General features: G+C 50.7%; 1 long non-coding RNA gene across 1 annotated transcript; it reads right to left on the bottom strand.

Annotated features, from left to right (window-relative positions):
• Positions 1–2,352: 2,352 nt before the first annotated feature.
• Positions 2,353–17,619, bottom strand: LOC135189533 (uncharacterized). The gene is made up of 3 exons (XR_010308127.1): positions 17,498–17,619; positions 16,656–16,759; positions 2,353–3,278 (listed from the first exon to the last, which is right to left on the bottom strand). It is a non-coding gene; the product is annotated as an uncharacterized LOC135189533 (long non-coding RNA).
• Between the last annotated feature and the right edge of the window lie 344 nt (positions 17,620–17,963).

The following is a 17,963-nucleotide window of genomic DNA, read 5'->3' as shown; positions in this document are numbered from 1 at the left end:
GTAAGGGGAGGCCTTATCACCATGGACCATCAAAGGTGGCTGCCAGGAGGATGGAGACTCCCTTTGTACAAGGAGTCCCATGGCAAAGCCAGGGGGTGATGGGGACAAGTTGCTGCTGGGGAGACTTCAGAGAGGAATGCTTCCTCATGAGAACAGTTGGACATAGGAATCATCTCCCAAGGGGAGCAGTGAAGTACCCTCTGCTGGGCACTTTGAAGGCTCAGCTTGCCAGGCTGCTGGGTCAGCTCACTGCAACTCCACCATCACCTGGAGAGGCTGGAGCAGATGGTCCTTGGGATCCCCAGCCTGGCACTCCAGCGTTCTGCTTGAATCAGTTTTTAGTGGCCCACTCTGCCTCCCACTGCAATAAGTGGCAGCATTTCCTTTGGCTTCCAGAGCAGAGGATTTCCTCCTGCATCCAGCATCCATCCTGACCTGCTGCATGTCTTAGGCAGCATAAGCAGCAGGCTGCAGAGGCTGGGAAGGAGCGAGGCGAGAGGGCAATCTGTCACCGCAGCGCCGCTGTCTGCGGCGTTACCTGTCTCTCACAGGTGTTATTTCCCTTCATTTATCTTCCAGCCTTGATCTGATGGATTGGGGACTATTGCTCTTTTGGCAATCAGATCCTGAACATGTCTCCTATTTAACTCTGGGCTGTAAAGAAAGGGAAAATTAAAACCCATTATGAGACCTCCATATAATTAATCTTCAGATGGCTTGAAGCTCAAGCATGTAATGTCCTCAGTGCACTGCCTGCCCTAACAAGTAACAGGAGGGGGAAGAAAAGGCAACATATCAATGCACTTTATCCAAGGGAAGGAATTCCAGCTGTAGCATTAAATATAAATACAATGGTGTGTTGGCATAATGTAGGAAGGTTCCTGTACTATTAAAGGCTTTGTTCTAAAGCGTATCTGTGTACACAATGAGATGATGAACACAGAGCATCACATAGCTAAATTTAATATATGCAGGGGTATGATGTTTGCAATGCATGCATTTCAGCAGGTCCCATTAGTGTGCCTTTCCCCTCCAGTGAAAACAGAATGAACCACAGCCCCTTCTGGTTTGCATAAAGCAAACAAAATTAGATTTGCTTTGCTGAATTGAAACCCGCTTGGGATTGTGAGCCTCTCTCGGGGACAAATTACTTCAAACAATCCCTTTGTACCATAACAAAATCAAAAAATTCAGGCCAATCAACATGGCTCAAAACCCTTAACACAGGAATTAATAATACAACCTAGTCTATTTTTATTGCTTCTGAGCTACAGATCCTTGTTTTAATATAATTACACTTATTTGTGGCCCACATGTTAAATAAGCTGGTGTGTGTTAACTAATGTGACATAAAACAACTTCTGTAATTCCACTATTGCAGCCAGTTTTGTTCCCCCTAGAGTAACATCCCGAAGACAGGACAAGCTAAACTTTAATTGCATTAAATTAAATCAGATCCATAGGATGATTTGGTTTGGGTCTCTATAGATAGAATAATAGGCATTGCTGGAGGTAAATGGCCAAAGCACTCCCTTTAAATTCCTCCACAAGTCCTATCTCCTGATGGGTTTCCAGCTCTGACTCTTCCTTCAAAGAAATAACTTCTGCTGTCTAGAGAAGCAGGTCAGTTAGGCTGGGACAGTGCTTCCCCTGCTTGCTGCTACAACACCTTTCCCCTGGGTGGTGTGTGCACATTGCACTCCAAACTCAATTCGGTTCTTGCAGTGTTTCCAGGTTTTGCAGAGCAGAGCACTCTGAGCAGTGTGAGTGCTTCTGCTGAGCAGCCTGAGCAGTGTGAGTGCTTCTGCAGAGCACTCTGAGCAGTGTGAGTGCTTCTGCTGAGCAGCCTGAGCAGTGTGAGTGCTTCTGCTGAGCAGCCTGAGCAGTGTGAGTGCTTCTGCAGAGCACTCTGAGCAGTGTGAGAGCTTCTGCAGAGCACTCTGAGCAGTGTGAGAGCTTCTGCTGAGCAGCCTGAGCAGTGTGAGTGCTTCTGCTGAGCAGCCTGAGCAGTGAGAGTGCTTCTGCAGAGCACTCTGAGCAGTGTGAGTGCTACTGCGGAGCAGCCTTTGCAAGCGAAGACGTTTATTTGCTTTTCCTCATGGGGCACAGCTCAGGGGAGCCTCGGGAGGTGAGTTTGCCTTTGCCACGTTCAGCACATGTTAGCTGTTGCTCCAGGCAGCAGCATTTCTTAGCATCCTCCCGACCCCAGCCCTGCTGTTGCAGATGTTGTGTTAAACACAACACAGTCGCAGCAAACATAACCCAGTTCTGGTTCCCCACCCTAAGGTGACACAAGATGATGGGCTAAACAAAGCAAAGCAGGAGGTCACTTTTATTACTTTCTAATAAGACTTTACCTTATAGAAGGCTATAAGCAATACATCAAGATGTCACATTGTGCCTCCTCATGTGACACTGTGGTGATGGAGGGAACCAAGGAGTTAGCACAATTTTCTGTAGTGTGCTCCCCAGCATCCTGTTTCTGCAATGCAGAGGCTCAAGCGGTGGGGAAGGAAAACGCTGACACAGGGCAGAAGGATCCCTGACTCATAGTCCCTGTGACCCGGCTGATGGATGCAGGACCTATCAATCAGGACAGCTCTGCTCCTGGGCTGGATGCTTTCCTCACACAAAACAAACCCAAACTTTGCCTGCTTTCACCTGAAAAATGAAGCCTGGAGGTCGGCAGAAGGAGAAGGCTGAAGAGTGTGAGCAGCACACTGTGCTTGGAGTGGCAGGAGTGCTGTGGTGAATGTTTTGTGGCTAGAATGGTGCCAAAGAACTGAGAGGCAGAAAAGCAAACAGAGCAGCTCAGCTCTGCCCGGAGTGCCACGGTGCCTGCAGACATGGCCAGCAGGCAGCCACACTTCTCGCACTGGAGCTGAGGCTCATTTCTGAACATGCTTTCTCTGTTTTCCCTCTTCCTCTCTCCTGTTGCTGAGCGTGGACTTTGCCAAGTTCCATCCCTGAATGAAGTCTTTTCCCTGCAACTCCACATTCCTTAGGACTTTAATCCCAGCTCTGACATCTATTTTCCTCAGGCTTTTAGTGGTTACTTTGTTTGTAGAGGTAATTGCTCATGTCCTCTCTCGTTTGGATCCAGGCAGACAAGATGAGGTCTTGCAGTAATAGCTAAATGCCATTTGATGCTGGAAGGAGCAGAGTCTTCAGAGCAAGGTCAGCTGCTCGCACACCAGACATTGGGGGAGTCCATAAGCACCATGACTAGGAAGAGGATGCCACCTGCCAGGTGTCCATGCTTCAGACAGCTGTGGGTGCTGAAAGAGACAAAGCAAGAGGCTTGCCTTACACATTCCTTGTGTGCAGGAGGGAGTCTCAGCACAGCCAGCTGCATTCCCATGCTCATTTAGGTTTAGATACAGAAGGTTCTGCAAAATGAAGTTCCAGCCAGTTTGCCAAGGTGAGTGGGTCAAAACCAGAGGCAATAAGGCAGCTCCAGTTTTAGCAGCTGGTGTGAGTGGTGCAAGTAGGGCACAGGCAACCTTTACCACAAGGGAGAAGTGGGCTGCCTTGTCTGTCTGCCCAGCTGAGAAGTGGTCATCAGACCTACAGACTAATATTCCAAACACAGAACTGCTCCAGCTGTAGCTGGCGCTGCTTGGTGCCAGCCTGGATCCGACAGGGCAGGCAGCCCCACACTGCAGCCCCTATGAGCCTCAGAGTTCTGATATGCTCTGTTTGAGTCCCCTCAGAGTGCCACTGCATGGATGTGTGCACAACTGCAGCATGTCTGAACGCCAGGGCAGGCAGGGGGCATGGGAAGCTGCTGTGTGCCACAAGCAGCTCTGATGCATTCCCAGGAGCTCAGTGCCAGCACTTGTGCAGTGCTGCTCTCCTGGGCCCCTGGTGCACCACGCACCCGTGGCATGGCTCTGCTGAGGCAGAAAGACCTCAGACAGGTGTATGAGTGCCTAGTGGAGATGGAGGCCATGACCAGCCAGGTTCAAGCTACCCTTGTGTGCACAGATGAATTTCTTGTTTGACTCTCAAACAGTTAAGGTGCTCAGGAGAGCTCCCAGTCCATCCTGTGCCACCCAGTGGAGCTTATGCAGGGCTTTCCACACATTTGTTGTGTATTTAAGTGTGTGTTAAACCATTAGAGCCCAAGGAAACCACAGTCATTCATGATTCATTGAGTCATTCATAGCTGAAAGTTGTGCCTGAGCCCCAGTGTGTTTTCTGGGCTTGAGATATGTTCCTCCTACAAAATATATAAAGTATTATCCATGGGCAATTACCTGCTTCTGCCATATTTCAGAGGAAGCACTTTTAGCAGTATAAATAATTCATAGTGTATAAAGCAGCACACCAGTGGTGTTCTCTGCCAGAAACCCAGCCCCTCCTGCTGGGGGGCCTGGGGGGTGTTAATTGTTATTTCTTAAATTTCATTTATTCTGAGGGCAAAATTCTCTTCACATCCAATTTGCTTCCCTATTTTGGGCTCTTTAGGTGTGCAGATTTCCAACTGGTCCAAGGGATACTATGTGTGTCAGCACAGTGGATCAATGTAATTAAGAGCTATAGAGCAGATCAGAGAGGAAATTTTGGCTTTGTAGGAATCTATCAAAGGCAGGTGGGGTTAATTAAATGTCTGTAATTAAAACAGTTATTGGTGCTAATGCGTTTCTTAAATGGCAGGACCTGAAGAGGCTTCTTGTCTCCTTGTTTTGGTGCATCCCCTCCTGCTGCGGGCTGGCTCTGTGCTTCTTTGCTCAGTGCACTGGGGAGAGAAACAGGACTTGATCCAGAGGAGAGGTTCCTGCCATGGAGAGCTGGGGAATCAGGACCCTGCCTCCTGTTCACGCCTGCTGCACAGGACCAATGACAGCATCAGTGCAAGTGGTGGCTCCGTGCCACCTTGGACAGAGGTAAAAACATCCCCAGTGCAAAGTGCTGATGCTCAGACCCTGGGCAGCATAAACTGGGATGATATTGGATTGCCCTCACATTAGATTTTCCCACTTCTGCCCTGATTCACCTTTTCATAGTCTGGTGCGGGTCCAGAGGAGGCCATATAGAGGATCAGAGGACTGTTCTGTGGGGACAGGCTGAGAGAGTTCAGTCTGGAGAAGAGAAGGCTTCAGGGAGACCTTCCAGTACCCAAGGGAGAGCTGGGGAGGGATTTTTGACAAAGGCTTGTAGGATGAGAGAGGATGGATTGGAGCTTGAGGAAGGGAGATTGAAACTGGACAGGAGGAAAGAGTTCTTCAAAGTGAGAGTCAGGAGACACTGGCACAGGTTGCCCAGGGAGGCTGTGGATGCCCTCTGCCTGGAGGTGTTCAAGGTGAGGCTGTGGGCAACCTGGGCTGCTGGGAGGTGTCCCTGACCGTGCCAGGGGGTTTGAACCAGGTGCTCTTTGAAGTCCTTTTCAATCCCAACCATTCGGAGAATCTCAGAATGCTGCTGTGACTCGACCCAGCAGGCGAGCAGGGAGCGGTGCCGGCGACCCTCACCTGCGCCTTCCCCGGGGAGCCAGGCACCAGCACCTCCAGCACGGTGCTAGCAGTCGTATTAATTCACTGGCTTTTAGCTGAAAACCTTGGTGCTGCTCTTATAAATAGTTGCTGCTAATGCATTTTGGGTGAGATGCTGCCAGGTTTCAGCGATGCAAATGAAGATGGCTGTAAAATTGTTCCTGAGATGGAAATGTGCAGCGCCGGGTAGCGGCGGTCTGCTGCTCGCCGTATGTTCGAGCGAGCGGGAGCGCCGCGCTCATTTGTATGATGGCAATATCATCTTGCTGTAACTTCGCTGGCATTCTGCACAAATTAACGTTCAGATCTCTAATAACCAGGCCAGCTACTAAAGAATTCCGAGCTGTGTTCCAAGGGAGGCGTGTAACGCCTATTGGGTTCACACAATGATGGCAGCCTGGCTGCCGTCTGCTCCTCGCAGCACACTGACACCTGCTAACAAATATGTTGCAAACTGTGTTTGCAGCATTACAAATAGGCACTCACTGTCTGCTATGGGCCAGGGTCCTTGGCCTGGGCATGCACCAGTGGAAGGTGGCTCAGCAGCTCTGCTCCCGTGAGCTGCTTTTCACAGCCTGAGATTCTGTTTTGCACCCCGGAGCTCCCAGGTGCTTCTCTTTCCACCTCTCCCTCTGCCTGCTGAAGGCTTTTTGGGTGCTTTTTTTTTTTTTTCCTTCTTTGGCAGTTGTACTGAAAAAATGTTTGAATAATTTGGGAAGCTGAGGGCCAAAACTTCCTTATGTCTGTGGTCATGAGAGTGTGTGTGAGGTGAGAGATTCCCTCCTTGTCCTTGCAGCCTCCTGCAGGCAGCCCTTAGCTCCACGTGGGCTGCTCTGCAGTCAAATCCTGGATAGATCTTCTTAAAAATAACTCACACCCTTGCTGGGAACATTCTAATGGCCTAAAATGTGCTTCTGCAGACACTCTGGGGTGATGGGAAAGAGGATGCTAAGAACTGCTGCACTCACTTCCTGACGTGTTAAAACCACAATGTCCAGTGCCATGCGAGGCACAGAGGCCCTCACCCTGCTATGAACAAGATCTGGGCCCATGCTGGAATGAGAATTTGGAGAAGAGAACAGTTCTGAGACATTTGGTTCTCTTTTTTAGTGATCTGAGTCTCTGGTTTCAACTGCAAGCACAAAAGCAGGCCACAGAATGTACAAGTTCCTCTGTGAAGCTCCAGCTCCGTTCAGGCAGTGATTAAATGCACTTAGTGAAGAGTCCTTGTGCAGCCCTGGGACACCTCTTGCCTTCTTTATTGCTTCTGCTGGGCTACTAGAAGCATGAAACTTCCTCAAAAGCAGGTTCTTAAGTCATCCAGGTGAGAAGTACATTAGCAGAATGGCAATGTTTGTAGGTGGGACAGGAGTAGGGTGCTTCAGGAGGGGAGGGGCTGCCATCAGGATACAGGCAGGTTCCTGGCAATGGTGGAAGGTTGCTTCCAAGCCTTTCAATTCTCTTAGCAGCCCTCCTGGAAATGGGAAAGCTCTGGCAAACTGCATGTTCCATGAGCTGCCAAGGTGCCCAGAATGGGAATCTCTGGAACCACAGTCAGGGATTGCTCCATGAATCTCCACTGTCCTTCTAATGCAAGTTTGGTGTCTTGGGCACAGAGTGGTCTGAGGAAACAATGGGGTTTGACTGTCAAAGAAATCTGGTCACAAAATCTGCAGTGTACTGGTACAGAAAGTTATTTTCCTAACCCATAAAGCAGTGGAGAAGAGCTAGAACAAAGAGTCTGTCTTCTGAACAGCTGGAACTCAGGAGTAACTTTCTCTTCAGCTAGTCAAGACTCCAGATCTGAGATCTTTGTTGTGTGAACACTTGAAAGTGGAGGCTAAGTTAGTTTGCTGTCAGTAAAAGTTGCCCTCTTCCTGACTCCACTGCCACCACATCTTGAATTGCAGCCCAGTGAAGTACCCTGTGGTGCACTTGCTCAGTCCTCATCCTCCCACTTTGTGTCTTGTTTGAAGCAATGACCATGAAGGACAATTTAAGTCTGCAGAGGATGCTCTCAGGTGATGCTTTCCTGGTGAAGGAGGCAGATGTGCCAGCTGGCTCTCAACCCCTAGAGGGTGATGCAGGGGACAGAGCAGACTGCTGGGCATCGTTTGGCAGAAGTGTTCTCCCTTGGTCTGAACTGTCTGAAGTCCTTCCCTGGTTTCAAAAGATGGATTTTCCCCCTACATGATTTTCATCTCACAGAAGTGTCAGGTCGGTGTCCCTGGGAAGAAAAATGAACTGCCACAGACCCCCCACGCCTGGAAAGCAATTTGCTTCTTTCTGGCCTTCCAAACAAGGGCTGTGTAAAATGCCAGAGGTGTGAGCAAGGTCTCCACACACCTGGGTCTTGTGAGAGGACTTTCACAGGGAGGGTGCACACAGGTCCCAGAAGCTCAGCCTCATCTTGAAGGTCCGATGAGTCTTCTGACCCTCTGAGCTTGCCACCAAGTTCTTCCCAAAGAAAAGAGAGTTTGCTTCTGCCCTGCCCTGACACTGTTCTTGCCCTCTGTTCTGCAGCTGCCATGAAAAGTGAAGCTGGAAAACTGAGAGGTAAAAATATCTCCCCCCAAGCCAAGTCCTACTCATGCCCTGAGCTTGCTTTCTTGGAGCCAACCACCCTGACAGCCACGGGGCAAGGTGGCAGTGGCAGCTGGTGGCAGCTGGTGGCAGCTGGTGGCATGCCTCTCTCTAGTTTAGGCTTGCAGGTAGGTTGCCCACTCAGCCTCTCTGCTGGCTTGGACTGGACCAGGGATTAAGACCTCCTCAGTCATTGTGTCCAGAAGCTGAGAAGACTTTCAAGCAATGAGATATTAGTAGAGGCTTATTCTCAGCAGCCCAGACATGCATGGAACCCTGTGGATGTAGGGAAGGGTTGGTGCTGGTCCTGCTGTCCCTCCTCTACTTTGCCAAGGAGCAGTTCTCATCTGTTTGAACCATGCAAGTGAACTTCCTCAGCTCCTCATTGCCCTCAGGTCATGAACATTCTAGTCTGGGCAGGCTGATTTGTAATTCTGCCATTTTATTACTGAACCACATCAAATGTGAGGACTAAAGCCCAGCCAAACAGCCTGAGCTGTAGGAAATGCACGATGGGTTTTCAGAGCCCAGCCAGCGGTCGGGTTCCTGATCTCTGCCTCTGTTCTTGCTTCCTATTTATTTCTCCAAAGGAATTCTCAAAGGATTTAAAATTTAGATTATTCAAAGACAGAAACATTCAGGATTTAAGTGATTTAAATTCACACTCACCAGGAGACTGAGTGACACAGGGATTGGTGCTGGAGTGTGCAGTGTCACCTCCATGGCCCTGGGCCTATCCGTGTCTCCGGGTGCCTGGAGAATCCATGAGCTCAGCCCAAAGGCTGGAGTGGGAGACAGCTCAGCTGCTTCACCCCTGAGCACAAACTGCTCTATCCTGGGCTACACCAAAAGCAGCGTGGCCAGCAGGTCAAAGGAGGTGACTGTCCCCCTCTACTCAGCTTTGGTGAGACCCCCTGGAGTCCCCTGTCCAGCTCTGGGACCCCCAGCACAGGAAAGCCATGGGCCTGTTGGAGCAGATCCGGATCATGATGGTCAAGGTGTGGAGGACCTCTCCCATCTCCTCTCTCATTTTGGCAATGCTTTTTGCCACACGGTCTCGTGGTGGGCACCTCACAAACCCATGCCCCTGCCCTGCAAGCCAGATGTGCCTCCTAGGGCTGCACACGTGAATGGTGCAGCATGGCACGAAGGGCAAAGCAGCCTTGGCTTCCTCGTGGTCCCTCAGCACAAGTGGTGACTAAAGGGCTCTGCACCAGTGGGGGAGGAAAGGCAGCATGGGCTCGGTCTACCCAAAAGCACCGCAGAGAACTTTGGCTGTCATGAGATAATCTCTCTTCCTCCACCACTGGTCCACCTGGATCTCTCTGTGGGCAGCTACCAGTTAGCTCACAGGAAGACAGGCAGCAAAGTGTTTGTCTAATTAACAACTCTGGGGGTCCTCTTCCAGAAGTTCTTATCCTGAAGCAGTGTCTGGTGAGCATCTGAACTGAGCTCCAAGCAGGGATTCCCCAAACACAAGCTGCCGATGTTGCCTGAGCCTCAGTAAAGTGAGCCCTAATTGAGAGGGGAGGGACAGTTTGTTCACTGCCTGTGAGACCCTCACACAATTTGAAATCCCTTTGAGGAGAAAAAAATCCCCCCTGGATTTATTACCAAAAGCTACAAAAAGCCTGAGAGGGTTTCCAAATGGCTTTGTTCTGGAGAGATGAAAGGACAAAGCTCTAGGAGCAGCAAGAGGAGGAAGCTTAAGCTCTGAGGGAGAGTCACAAAGCTTGGGAAAAAGCCTGGTACATGCATAAAGCTACTTGAATCAGAACCTGAGACAATTCTAACAACAACCACAACAAAATTAAACGAAGCATTCTGGAGCACAGGGAGCAGGCTGACAAGGGACCCACCAGAGCTGAAGTGAGAGCCTCTGCTGGGGCAGCTGCTGCCAGTGGGGCTGAGGTGGGAAGTGCAGAACAGAGGAGAAACAGCACAGCACTAAGCCCAGGTAGAGCAGAGTAGTGTCTGGGTGCTATCTGCCCCCCAAGGTTAGGAATTCACCCAGACCACACTCAGACTGCTGGAGGTTGAGGGATGAAGCTGTGTTTATAGCTTTGCACCGTTTACAAGTGCAATATATTCAACACAGACCTTTTTACAGCTATGCACAGCAACATGCCAGTGAAAGAAACAGAGATACAAGGCCCCTCCCAGCAGCAGACTGCCCAGGAGGGGCTCCCAACCACCTTTCTACCTTCCTTCCACCCTTTTCCCTTATCTCAGAACCCCCCTTAGGTGCAGGGTTAGCTGGAAAGGTCAGCAAGAGGTGTTAGAAGCAGGATGATGAGTTGGGACTGTGCAGGGTCAGGCAGAGACTGACCTCACCTTTGTTTGTGCCCTTGTGTTTATGTGTCCCAGGAGAACCAATGGCCAAGATAGGCACCACCATTATTTTGCTTTCACAGCCAATACTCTGGTTTCTCTCATTAAAATATTCCAACTAGCCTCAAACCAGCAGGAGCAGAAACAGATGTCTGCATGGCCCGAGAGAGATCTGAGTGTGGTGGAGAAGTGCCACAGAGGTGTGTGCAGACAGCAGAGAACATCAAGCCCTGCAGAGCCAGCACGGGCCAGAGTATGCTCTGAGGAGCAGGTCTCAGTTCTTTCAGCTTGCTTACTCCTGCCCCATCCATTTGCTCTCTGATATGTGGATGCTTTATCTTCTAGCCTGTCGACATTGTGTGGAGCTAGGGCAGTGCAGGGAACCAGGACAAAAGAAACTGTGGCTCCATTCCTGGTGCTGCAGAGGAGCTTTGGAAGAGTGACTTTAATGTTCTGCGCTTTGGTCTCCAAATGTACAAAGGGAAGCCAATAATAATGACTTCTTGCATGAAGTGTTTCAAGATCTCTGAACAAAAGGGCGGGTATCAAAGCCCAGCGTTCTTGTTGTTGTTATTGCTTGAACTGATTGAGATGGTTCAGAGATAACATCTGCTTATTTGACAGATAAAACCTGAGCAGGGAGAACAAACGTGCGGGAGACCGAAGGCACCGCAGAACAGGCAGGAGGAAAGACACTTCCTTGGGACACAAGTCTTGCAGACAGCTTTGTCCTGGATCAAAGTCCCTTCAACTCCTCATGCAGAGCAGGACTTTAGTCGGCCTGGCTCTGCTTTCAGGCTCTGTGGTGGAGGTCTGGGGAGAAGGGGTTTGTAGAAACCTCTCAGGACCTGGTGGAGAGAGAATCATGCCTAGGGAGAAGTCTGGCAGCCTGAGTTCTCCTGCACCATCTTACGGGGTATGGGGCTGCAGGGTGGGCTGTTTCTGCAGGCTAGGTCTGCCCCAGAGCTGATGGCCACTTTTGCTGAGGTGCCTGGTGGGTTGGTGTGGTCACTGAGAAGTATCCAGCCCAGGTCACTCTGAGCACAGAGCCAAGGCAGCCCCAGGGCAGCTTTGATGGCTGATGGCTGCAGAGCAGAAAGCGGTTACAAACCAGCAGCAAGCCACCACGAGGAAGTGCCTTCAGCTTTAGAGTCACCTTCTTTGACATCTCCATCCAAAATCAGCCCAGCTCTCATGCTTCCTAACCTCTGTTAGCTACGGACTCAGGAGTGCTCTCTGCTGCACAGGATTCCTCTTGGCATGGAACCCACTCAGCCTCTTGCTGCTCACAGCCATGACTGACACACAGGCCAAGATGATTTTAGTGTCTGGAGCTCAAGTGTCAGCCCTGAGACCTGTCTCAGCCCTCATCTGAGAGTCAGAGGCTGATTTGCTTATTGCCTTGAAGGGCTGCTGCACATTTTCCTTCCTAAGGCTGCAGAACGACTCGCAGCAGCAGCACAACCGGCGTGGGGTAGAGCAGCTCCCGGGTGGACAGGGCTGATGGAAGTTTCTGGGCTCTTGTGAATAAAGCCTGGGCACCCAGAGAGGAATCCTGTCAAAATGTGCTGAAGGTCTGCATCTCCCTGACTTGTCTTTCTACAGAAGCAAGTCTCAGGCGTTCCTGTCTGCCAGGCTGTGTGCTCACATCTATCTGACCAGACAAGCTCTCAGGAAGGTTTTCAGCTGATGGCACTTGCAACACTCCAAAGAACTTAATGAAAAAGGGCTGATGGGAGAAGGGAGACCTCAGCACCAAGGTGAGGGAGAAGTTTCAGAGGCAGAGCAGAGACCTTCCCAGGAGGAGAGCACACACAAAGAGCATCAGCCACAGCTCCTCCATGGAGAGGCACTGGGAGATCTGACATGGCAAAGCCATGAGATGCCAGGCTGCACTGATGCCACATTTCCTGGACCTCCTGGTACCCAGAAAGGCAGCAGCAGGGTTAGAACAGAATAGAGCAGAATAGGATAGAAGAGTATAGGATCACCCAGGTTGGCAGAGACCTCCAAGCTCATCTAGCCTAGCACCCAGCCCTGGCCAATCCACCAGATCATGGCACTAAGTGCCCCAGCCAGGCTTGGCTTCAACACCTCCAGGCACAGCCACTCCACCACCTCCCTGGGCAGCCCATTCCAATGCCAATCACTCTCTCTGCCAACAACTTCCTCCTAGCATCCAGCCTGAACCTGCCCTGGCACAGCTTGAGGCTCTGTCCCCTTGTTCTGTCGCTGCTTGTCTGGCAGCAGAGCCCAACCTCACCTGGCTACAGCCTCCCTGCAGGCAGCTGCAGACAGCAATGAGCTCTGCCCTGAGCCTCCTCTGCTGCAGGCTGCACACCCCCAGCTCCCTCAGCCTCTCCTCACAGGGCTGTGCTCCAGGCCCCTCCCCAGCCTTGCTGCCCTGCTCTGGACACCTTCCAATACCTCAACATCTCTCTTGGATTGAGGAGCCCAGAACTGGACACAGTAGCCAGAGAGGAAAGCTCCAGCAGTGATGTGGCAGCTGCAGAAGAGGCAGAAAAAGGCCTGGGAGCAGATGTGACACAGCTACCTTGATCAATGTTTGCTTACAACCAAAGATTTGTATTCCTTGTTTCTATCAAGAACCTGAAGTGAAATATGGAGCACTTTGAAGCTGGTGACAGATCTCCCATAAGCAGGATCCCACCCCAGCTCCTCTCTTAGACTCGCCTGTGATTTGTGTTACATTAATAGCAAGGGGAAGGCAAAATGCTCTGAATCAGGAGAAATATTTTACAGCGCTAGGTAATTTGAGAAACATCTTTCATCTGTTCAGGTCTGAGCTTCTCCCAGTAATAACAAGAACTTGATCAGGCATGAACACTCCCCAGCTATCTATAGATTTGTAGTACACAGCCTGGGAGATGTCACTGGCACACTTCACAGGGTGATCAATACCTTCTCTTTAACCTTTGCGCAAGGAGGTTGGGATACAGACTGAGATTGATAAAAAGACTCTGCTGAGGGGGAGAGGTGCAAAAGTAGAGAGAAAGCCGGGCTGGGAGATTTTGAAGTGCCATGCACAAGCTGAAACTTGCAGTGCTCATTCCCAGGGGCCTCAGTCCAAATCAGACTTGCAGACAGAAAAATCCAGATGCCTTCTCTCCTCTGGTCCCAGACTCCTTCTTGGAGGCACCAGCATCTTGCTGCTCTCCTCTGCTCTAGTTTGCTTTTTGTGCTCTCCCTCGAACATTCTGAAGGGCGGAAGAGTTCCTTTTGTTGGCTTTAGGAGTGTAAAGGCCTGGGAGAGAGAGGAGTGCTGCTCCTGGCACGGTCTCCAGCAGGCTGGGAAATGCTGCCTGTGCTGGTGTACCTGAGAAGTTCTGCTGAGGCAAGAGCATGAAGTGCCTCACATCTTCTGGAGCCTTGAGCTAGCAAATTCCCAGCAGCTAAGCAAGGGGAGAAGGAGAGATTATTGTCTGCACACATGGTCTTTGTTATGGATCTGAGAAGAGCTGAAATGCTTAGCAAGTGGTTTTCTCCTCCTGCTGTCTTATTAGAGGGCAGGGCTTTCTTGACTGCTGACCCTGTCCCCCATCAAAAATAATTCTGCTGTGCCAAAGGAAATGTGCAGGGACTGTGCTGGGACCTTGTAATGACATTACAGGATTGTGTCTGGAATGCTGCTGTGAGTGCTCAGCACACAGAGTGAGCCCCAACAGGAGCCTGATCCTGTCCAGATGCACAGACAGGGCCCTGTCCTTCTTCATGCTTTCAAGCACTTATGTCACCAGGAGCAGATTTCACCACATCTTGATCACCTTGTTCTGCACTTTCAGCCCCTGGAGCTGGGCACTGCTGTATCACCTCTCCCTGTTTACTGTTTGCTCTGCCCTGGGTTCCCATCTCACCCTGATCTGTCAGGTCCCTTCCAACCCAGGCTGGTCCATGATTCTGTGATCCATTCTTGCCTTTTCTGTATCCATAGGCTCCTCCTCTGCAGGGTTACAGGTTGGAGCCATCTCCACAGGTGTGAGCAGTGTGGTGTGCAGTGTGGTGTGCAGCATGTGCCAGCTGAGCACAGGGGAGGCTGCAGAGTGCTCTCTGCTCCCGTCCCAGCACCTTGTAAACTCTGCTGTTTCTTCCTCCCATCGCAGCATTTTGCACACCAGGTAAAATTCCAGAGGAAATGAATGGAAGAGCTGCTAGTGCCCAAAATCAAATCCGTATTTCACCTTCACCTGACATGGTTTGCTTCCTTCCAGCTAGCATTAAACAGCAGGCAACAAATAAAGACACATTGCACTGGAGCCAACCACAATTGTTTCTGCAGCCCAGGCGCTTGACAAATGCCCTACAAGAAGATGCATAAGGGCTCTCTTGCACTAAATTTAGTGTAGGAAACCTTTAATAACTAGAACTGACTATAATTCCCTCCCTTAGACTGCTCTGCTTCCGTCTTCCATAAATCCTTCTATTGATCAGCTTCACGTGGAGCGCTGTGCAGCCCTAAACACCGGGACTTAAACTGAGTGCCAGGTGAGGTTCAGCAGGCTCCTCCCAGCCAGCACAGCAAAGCAGCAAAGCCGAAAATGAAACACACCAAACAGCAGCCCAAATGTACACAGAGGAATGTTAATGCCAGTAAATCAGTCAGCTGGAAAGGTCTCAAGCCATTTTTTGTTCTTGCTGAGTTTCCAGAACCAGAAGCATAACGGAGGAAAGAAGAATCATAGTGGAGGAAAAAGGACTTTACAGACATTAACACTTGATGAGAAGAATTTGATGCTTAGAATAAGATGTGCGAACAAAACTGCAAAAAAAATAGCAGAGAATGAGAAAGAAGGAAAATTAAACTGGGAAAGATACTTCACTGGCCTCTGAGACAGGCAATTCCTGTGGGAATCTTGCTCATGGAGATTTCTCTGGATAGCAAAAGGGAATGGGATGGAACAAAACAGAATGGAATGGAATATAAATGAAAATAGAGAAGAGAGGAGGGAAGGGGAGGGAAGAGAAGACAAGGGAAGAGGAGACTGAAAGAGAAAGTGGAAGAAGAAGTAGAAATGAAAGTGAAAGAGGAAAAATAAATAGGAAAAAAAATTGAAATAAAAGAAAGAAAAGAAGAAATTTCGTTTGGCAAGGAACCTGTGCTGCTGATCAGTCCCACTGCAAGCCTCATTCTCCTCCTTCCCTGTGACTCTCTCCAGTTCAAGCCCTGCCCTTGGCTCCGTGTGCTGAGCCAGTGTCAGCAGCCCTCGGGCACCACAGGACACCTCTCCCTCTCTTCAGGAAGGCCAGTGGGAGCATCACCAGCTTACAGCTCTGGAGGTTACGGGGGAAAAGCCCCTCTGGGTCTGATTCACCTTGGTACGAAGGGTTCTGCTGGCCAGTTGGCAGCGCAAATAGCTCTAGGGCAGGTACAGGTTAAGGCTGGGTCCAGTGAAAGGACCCTTGGTGCCACAAGACCAGATGGCTCCTTGGGTTCAGAGATGGAGCACTCCAGCAGCTCACTTTCCCAGTCAGAGGTGGTGCTGCATTAGCTGGGAAAGGCACCAAGGGTGGATAAGTACATCTAATCCTTCTTTTTATCACTTCACCGGTAGGAGAGTCAGCCTAGGGGAAGGCACCGGAGCCTCCATGCCTCCTGCACTCCAGCAACTCCTGCAGCCAGGCAGCCCAACAGATTTTGCCTCCGTTTGCTATTACGTGATATTTTTTCAACAAACCCGAGTGTGCCACAGCCTCCTGATGGTGACTGCCTACTGAAATGCTGTTCTGCTTCTGTCTTTCCTCTTTCAGGCCTCGAGTCTGCAATGTGGTTAAAAACTGACTCAAAGTTTTGGCACTGGGGAGGTTCGATTTGTTTCTGGCACAGAGCAGCTCTGTGCTGAATGAGGAAAGAAAGGACAAGGAAGTGTTGCCAGCTTCCACTGGGATCTGGGGGAACTCTGAACTTGGCAGAAAGGGAAAACTTTGCAGCCTGGCCCCAGGAGTTTCTCTGGCTGTTGTCTGCAGGTCCTGCCCTGGGCCTGGCTCTCCGCAGCAGGCTGCAACCACATGAGGTTCAGCAAGTCCAAGGGCAAGGTCCTGCAGTTGGGTCTGCCCAGCCCCAGAGCCAGGCTGGGAGAGCTTCAGTTCGTACCCTTGATAACTGGAGCTGCACAGCATGTTTCAGGGAAAGGCTGTTCTGCCAGAGTGGGATCAGTCTGCAGGGATGTGAGGACTCTGCCCAGCAGGCCTTTGCTGACTGACCTGCTTGGGCACTGCCACTTCACTCACCTGGTACAAGGCAGGCTCGGGACTCCTGCACAGGTCTCAGTGGTCCTGGCTCCCAGACTGGTTCCAGAGACATGTAACAGCAGCCCCAAAGTTAGGAGATGCAGCTGAGGAGGGAGAAGATGCAGCCTGCCAGGGTCTGGGAGGCTTGTGCACAACACTGAGTTCCCAACCCTGCCCTGCTGCTCTTCACTTTGTTGCTGAAGTGCAACCTGAATCGTGCTCCCTTCCAGCCTGCAACAAAAGGTCTCACTGCCTGGTGTGGCACCGGTGCTGGGGGCTGGAGACTGGCTCACTGTTCAGTCCTTTGCTTCATGAGCTGCAGGACTGCTGCTGCCCACAGCCTGAGCAGCAGACCCAGGGCAGTGGCAGCAAATGTCACAGCTACCTCCTCACCAATAACATCAAGGCCTCTTCATTCCAGCCCTAGAAGAGGACAGACTCTTGTAGGTTCAGCCTCTCCACTTCCCCTCTTACCATGTTTTGCTCCTCCCTTCTTTCCCCAGCCCCACGACCCCAGTTTCACCAGTCCCAGTTGCTGCTCTCTGAGTGTGTTGTTCCTGTCCCACTCTCCTGTCCTCACAAGCTCTCAGCTCATCTCTCCTGGTTTCTCTCACTCTCCTTCTCTCTCCTGTGCCCTTGTAGAGCAGGATGCCATGTCTTCCCTCTCTGAGGCCAATTCCAGCACTAATTTCTTTCTCTCTCTGCTGTCCTCATCTTCTGCAATCAGTGAAGCAGTTTGAAATCCCCTGTGTGATCTGTGCTCTGAAGAGGAAATAGAGAGAGAAGCTCCCAGCCTGGCACCCTGCCCTTCCACAGAGCCCCCCCAAAAGCCCCTTTCATACCTGGTCAGGGGCAGCACTGGCAGCATGGCATCCTGGCTCCTCCTCCTCCTCCTCTCTTCACGTGTCCCTTCTTTTTTGGTAAGATCCATGTCTTAGCAAGGCAGGGCTCTGGAGAAGGCTCATCCTTCTTTACAAAGACTGCTGCTCTTGCCTTGAAGAGGAGCCCAGTGCTGGAGAAGAAGTGGCTAACTTTAGCACATGATTAAACTTAGCATGAATAATTAAAGCAACCCAGGCAAGTGAGTAATGGGAGAGCAACCTACAGCTCGGGTGAGATACTCTGGTGTGCGGAAAATAGAGTCAGGTGGGAGTGTGAGAAAACCCTGTGTTGACTACAAGTAGGAAGCAGAGCAAGCTGCTCTGATCTGTGCAGCTATTCCAAAGGAGAACTGAGAAGCCTTCCCCTCGCTGAAGGCAGCCCTTCCCAGCACCCCCACACGCCACTCCTGACATCTCTTTCTCAGGA

This window comes from Pogoniulus pusillus, chromosome 33 (genome assembly GCF_015220805.1).
Source record: "Pogoniulus pusillus isolate bPogPus1 chromosome 33, bPogPus1.pri, whole genome shotgun sequence".
Classification (NCBI taxonomy): Eukaryota; Metazoa; Chordata; class Aves; order Piciformes; family Lybiidae; genus Pogoniulus; species Pogoniulus pusillus.
This window is presented reverse-complemented; position numbering and strand designations above follow the sequence as displayed.